This window comes from Solanum lycopersicum, chromosome 11, assembly GCF_036512215.1.
Source record: "Solanum lycopersicum chromosome 11, SLM_r2.1".
NCBI classification, from domain to species: domain Eukaryota; kingdom Viridiplantae; phylum Streptophyta; class Magnoliopsida; order Solanales; family Solanaceae; genus Solanum; species Solanum lycopersicum.
The window spans coordinates 3,220,381-3,227,833 of record NC_090810.1 but is presented as its reverse complement, the minus strand read 5'-3'; positions in this window follow the sequence as shown (position 1 = coordinate 3,227,833).

The following is a 7,453-nucleotide window of genomic DNA, read 5'->3' as shown; positions in this document are numbered from 1 at the left end:
CAAAACTCACCTTTAAATCAGGATCAGAACACTCTTAAAGGTTTAAATTTATATAATTATGTTAAATTTTAGAATTTTAATTATTAATAATAAAGTCTTTTTTTTTATAAATCCATAAAATTAAAATCAGGCTCAACCTTTATCGTATATAAACTAATTTTTTTATATTTAAATATTAAAATTTGATTAATTTAAATTTATATCTCGTAAGTCGTAACAATCCTTAACTATAACTTGTCGTAATTAAAGTTTAAGATCTGAAAATATTGTAATAAATTATTAAACTTTTACGGATAAATTATCAGAGCCGTGTATTATTTAAATACTAAAAGTGTTTAACAAATTTGTTATTAGTCTATTTTTTTATATTTTAAATAGATATGAAAATCAAAATATGTCAGAAATTGGATAAAAATAAAAAATTGAATGATTGTTTTTCTTTATCGATTCTCCGCATATATTTTACATTTATTATGTCTAGATTCATTTAATAATTATTGTACCCTTCATGTTATTTTCTGTCCAAATTCATTATTCAATTATTGTTAGAAAAAAACATAAATATCAACTCTAGATCTTAGACCAAATAATTCAAAAGAATAAATAATGAAAAAGACAAATTAATTATGTTTTTTTTTAGGTTTGAGGATGACTATGTATACGTGTAGCCAGTTCATAGTAATATTATAAACAATATTTCAATTTTTTTTCAAAATGAAGTTGTAGTTGAAAAAAAACTGACTCGTTAAAAATTTAGTTCATTTATAAAAAAAAAATCAGAATCGACACAGATCGATTTGTAAGAAACGAAAACAAATATTATATATTTTTTTTTATTTATAATAAAGTGATGAAAGCGTTTATATATTTCACATTTTATATATATATATATATATATATAACTATTTTATTAATTGTTTCGAAAGATTATTTTGATGACATAATTGTCTCAACGTGTTGTTTAATTTCCCTATTAATAAATGGATTAATGAGATCAAGAAAAGACACAAAAGAATCCCATTGAAATCTTATAGTTTAGTAATAAAATAATATTATATTATATTTATTTATAATAAAAAAAGATACAAACAATAGTCTTATAACTTATTATATTTATTTATTTAATAATATAGATCCGATAATTAACCCATATAAATAATCCGATCCAAATTTCTTCAAACTTTTCACACCTCCGATAAAATGCGTTCTTTTTCTGAAATATAATAACATAAAATACTTCATGCATTAAATTACTTTTTTTTTGTTATTATTATAAACTCTGGACATAATATATAAATATATCCTTTAACTTGATTTCAATTTACATTTATGCCCTTCAACTTTGAGCTGCACAAGTAGACACTTAAACTTGTATTAAGTTGAACAAATAGACACACGTCCTACATGTCATTTTTTGTCCTACATGTCATCCTACTTGTCATTTTTATCCTACATGTTATTTTTTGTCATACGTGGTGTTCTACGTGTATTTTGCCATGTAGGACTGATGTGTTTATTTATTCAAAAGTTAGATAGTTAAAGTGTCTGTTTGTGCATTATGAAAGTTGGAGGTCAAAGTTTGAAATTTAAAATCAAGTTTAGAATTTAATATATGTACTATACCATTAAATATGTATATATATTAAATAATAATAAATCTAATTTGCTTTCTTAGATATATTTTTCTATTGTACCTAACACACCCTTAAAAATGAAATATCATTTTCACTTTGTTTATTAAATTCCTTTTGGCTTGCTTATTAGTCTCTATGTTAGTTGTCCTAACACTATCCTAAATAATTAATTTGATAAAGATAAAGATAAAAGGAGGGTGTGTGTGTTGGGGGGTGGGGGAGGAAATCACTACAATAACTTTATTATAATCGAATGGAGTCTGAAGAGAATAAAATATACACATATTTTATCGTTATATTTATAAAAAAAAATATTATTTCTATTAGATTTATATCAATTATACGAGATATAAAATTAAATTTTCATCATCGTCTTAACCTAACCTAACCAAGAAACTATATAGTATCAACTTAACAATGATTTTATATGCAAATTTAAAAAGATTCACATAAATCAATGGAAAAAAAAAGTGAATAAAAACTTAAATGATTAAAATAACAATTATGGAATCTTACCTTTTTGTGATTTGGTTTATTAAAAAAAGGGTTAAATTAAGAGATTCCAAATTGTAGAATCTTAATTTTTAAAACAATAGTTTTTTGCCACTTTCTTAGTGTTTTACTAACCTACTTTGTTGACTATTTAACCTAATAATGACACAACCTTTTCTATATATGAAAGGCTAAAATTAAGATAAAATAAATGTACCATGTCATTAATATATTTGTTTTTTTTTTTCATTTCAAATTTAAAAAGAAAGATATCTCAAAACAGATAATAATATAATATTATAATATTGTAAATAAATCTCACATACGAGCTAATACCGCATATTATAAATAACTTTTTCGCTTAATTTAATATTTTTGAAGTTGAATTAGTGTATGGTTTAATAATTTTGAGTAAAGTTTGAGGGGAAAAAATTAGAATAAACAATGGAAGTGAAAAACATGATTTTGGATGTTATCTAAATATAGTTTAAAGTTTTTATTTGAATTTTTCATAGCAAATTTTCAAATAAAGTGAGAAAAATTGTATGAAATATTATCCGAAATGCCATCCGCGAAGATTTACCGTTTAATACATAAAAGAACTATTTTTTTTTTATGTATAATAAATAAATTTTAATTTTATAAAATTATTTTTAATGAAAATTGTATGAAATAACAAACTTTTAATTCATATCAAATGTTATAGGCTTAGTTTATTTTATTTGTAATGCGCAACAAATATCTTATTTTTTGTCATCTGATTCGGTGTACAACTATCTATTTTCGGTATACAATTAGTCATTTTATACATTTCGATATAAAATGTGTTTGTGTTTTTATACACTTAAAGTTATACAAATACAGTTCTTATTACAAATTAAAATGTATAAATGAGTTTATACGAAACTGAACAATTTGTATGTTGAATGTATGTAGCGAATTATACAAATAAAAAGCTTCAGAACAAACATAAAATTTGCTATTAGCTATAACATACGAATATAATTTTTATACTTGTTATATGTAAAAATTGATTTTTTCCTTTTTTTTAGCTAATGAATGAGTAGGATATTCAAAAATTGTTATACGTGTGATTTCCTTCTATTTGATAGGTTTCAATTATATAAAATCGTAAACTGCCAAAAAAAAGCATTTTTAACACAATCATATTCGAAATACATTAATCAGATGAATCATATACAACATTTTCTCACAACTAGAAATTTTCTTCCTTTAAATTTAAGCAATATCGTGAGCAATCAATAGATTGGAGCAGCCGAGCCCAACAAAAAAGGTTCTCGAAAGAGAGCTTTCGACCTTTCTTTCTTCCTTTGGAAATAGGAAAGTTAGAAGGGATGTCTTGGAAGGGACAATAAGGAAACTCGACTTGAACAGCGCGTCCCCAGAAAAGTTTTTTTTTGAAGATCCGACAACTTATGCAAGAACTTTCCAACAGATAAGTTAAAAGCAAGAATTTTTATTTTCAAATAATTGATGGAGTAAAAATGATATAAAGATATAAAATGATTTTATTTGGATAAGATGAATTTCCTAGTCTATTATTTTATTGCATTATTGCACATGGATACTTTCTACTTTTGAAGGGATAGGAAAAAAAAGTAAAAGTTTATGTTCTAAATTTTGTCTCTTATTTCAATTATTTTTTAATGGATGATCCTAGTTTAATCCCCACTAAACATTTTTCTACTTGGTCCTACAATTTTAATAATTAAATTTGCAAAATTAAAGCACTTTTGTTTGGATTATTTCATAGACTTTTAATGGATCTATCAAATATTCCCAAATCTAAGTATGCCAAAATAAAAAGGGCTTCGACTTATTTGAATTCGCAAGATGTAAGATCGAGAAGAATCTCATATTATGATTCTTTTAATTTTCTGGACTCGAATATACAATCTAAAAAATAAAAAGATTATGTTCATTTCATCACAATTCTCGATGATATGCAAGATCGATACTTATAATTTGGTAACTTGACATATGATTAAGGTGGACCCCCTCAATATAGCGGGAGTTTAGTACATCGAGACAATATACATATTATGGGATTGATATAAAAAACATTGAGAACTTTGACCTTAAAAACTTGGGCTCTAATTGTTTTGTTGGTTGCAACTAATTGGGCCTTTAGAATTGTCCAACTGATAGGCCCATAAGAACCTATAGCCCAAATTCAAAATGCATCCTTGGGCCTCTTAACATTAGACTCGAGTTTGATGTTTGCTCATATATTTCGTTCGTACGCTCGCAAACAAAATATTAGACTGTCATATAACATTTTATCATATAATTTTCGATTTGCTCAAAAGAGACTTTTAGACCTTAGTCCAATAAGTTCATATGTTGCAATAATAATAATAATAATAATAATAATAATAATAATAATAATAATAATAAGAAGAAGAAGAAGAAGAAGAAGAAGTTGTTTAATAAATAATTGTTCAAAAAGAGACGATCGTCAATTATAACATTCAAACGTAGCTCCCCTGATGTTCGGTATCTGTATAGTAACAAACCCTATTATTAAGAGACTTAAGTTCTATTAGAAAAAAAAAAACTTATCTAACCAAGTGTCTATATTACTAATATATATCCACACAATGTTCGAAGATTGTATTATACCTCGTTTAAACTCGAATTCACATCAGAAAATCTTACGTTAAAAATAAAACACATATAGAGCTCGAACTCAATAAACCTAATTTAAGATGAAGAAGTATTTTTTACTCTGCTACTACTCTGTTGGTCATACTGTTATTTTATTGGTAATATTTTAAGGATCGTATTATATGCGGGATAATGGTAAGAGTAAACGTAACAATCTCGAAATATGATATGAAATTATTTTATCCCGCGTTTCTTGTAATCGGAAGTTGCAAAGAATATAACTAACGACATTAACTAGTGGATAACCACTTCAAAGATAAGACTTTGGAATTAGATTAGATCTCCAATTTCGAAAAAGGCTTGATTAACTTAATAATTAAACTAATAAAATAATTAATTAAAGAGATTACTTTGTAGCTAAGATGCTTAAAAGATTACTTTATGCTAATTTATATGCTTAATCTACTTTACCAACGTAATTGAATCACACAAGTATATTATATATGTATATGTTATATTAAAGTTGAAGAGCTAAAAAAAAGATAAGCAAATGATCAATAAATACTAAGAAATGGATGGTATTGAATACTCCACCTCTATAATAATAGTACGATAGTGTCGTCGTGTCAAATCATAATCAATAGTTTATACATCGACTTTATATCAGAAATAACAGATGTTAATGAGATATTATTAATGAGTCAAATTACACCCGACAAAGTATCATGAGCCTGTCTTGCTTTGTGACGACGTTGCACATGGTTGTAGGTCCGAATAGAGAATTTACGCTAGAATATTTTTTTTTTCAAATATTTTTTTTTTACAAAAATAATCAAATATATTATTGAAAAATAAGGTAAATGATAGTAATGGGGACATTTATCCAAAAAAGAAAAAAAAAGGGAAAAAGATAGAATCTTGCAACACTTTGTTGTGTTTGATTTATATTGAGTTGACATGATTTGACATGCAATTTGCAAATTTTTTTTCCTTCAAATTTATTAAAATCTTGAATTAGATTAATATATATATATATATAAGAATTTGCAAATATAAAAAAAATGATTGTGCTAGTTATTATGAACATATATCACTTCAATGACATCCTATATTTTTATATTGTTCGATTGGTATAGCAAAATCTTATTATAAATAACGTATTAACATAACATAAAAGATCGATTATAGAATCTAATAAACATAAGTACACTTCTTCTTATTTATTGGAGCAATTATTTTTGAGTTTGTACTTTGAGAATTTATAGGACGTTTACATCAAATTAATGAGTAAATATCAGATGTATATTTATATATTACTATTACTAAATTACCAATAATTGAACAGCATGCATTATTTACTACATTAAATAAATAGTTACATATATTTAGCGTGAACACTCGATATGAATAGCTACTATACAAAAGGAAAGTTCATTTCATCAAACAAATCTTCGTCGATATAGTCATTAATAACTCAATCAATCGTATACAATAATATTAGGTTGGAAGGTTCACAACAACTAACATAATGATCGACACCATAGGTAAGGAAATATAGGAGATAACTCATATAACATAGCAAGAGATTTTGAATACGAGATATACAAAAAAAAAAAAAGAACTTTCCATCTCTCTCAATTAAAATTCCAAATTCGATTATAATATCTGAAATGATTAAAATTTACATATACATGATTTCCACGTCAGAAATCACTTTTATAAAGCTTAAAAAAAACATAAAAATGGTATTCCACATCATATATTGTACGGATTGTTCCCCATTTTCAAATGGTTTACGTAAGAAAGCTCATTTTACAGATTTAATAAAAGATTTAAATAATTAATTATTAAAAAAAAAAAAACTTATCCTTACAAAGATTCTTCAAACTTACATGAAAAATATTTGACTATAAAGATAAAAAGATTTCCTAATTACAAAAAGGGACTTTTCATGAACTAGGGTTGATCAGTTATCTGCATTCGTAATAATATAGATGAAATATTATCGTCATTTATGATCAGATATTCTGAATTTGAAATAATTTGAATTAGAAATAAAATAGTAATGAGATTTCAAATATTTTGAATAAAGATATTTTTAATAAAAAGCGCTTCCAACATAATAATCGTGTGTGGTGTGAATCTGAATTAATAAAAATAGCCAATAATTTTGCTTACTAAATGATTAAAGATAATAAAGTACAAGCAAAATTCTAGAATATAAGTTGAACGAAAAAAGATCAATTTTGTCCATAAACTTTGTGCAATGATCTAAATTTTTCCTCTATTAATTAATAATTAAAGTCAAATATATCTTGTTGTTCCTGAAATCTCATACATTTTGGGGCTAATTATATTTTATTCAAAAGTTTTTTAATTATAATATTTTTTATTACTTTCGAATATATTCTTTGATTAATTGTTTACTACATTGCAAATGATATATACTTAATGGGAGGGATGTATCCGTGAGGGGACAGGAATAATTATTCGAGAGCAGACTTTTTGTAATTTTTTTTTTTAAAATGAAAGAATATTTAAGATATTATGATATCTTAAGTCTAAGTCATATATTTATTTATTGTGATTATCCTATTTCAAGAAACAAATAGTAGAAGCATTGTTGTATAATTTACAAACTAGTTAAATTTTTCTTCAATTGTTTGATCGTTTCTATTATTACAACTTGTTGTATGAAG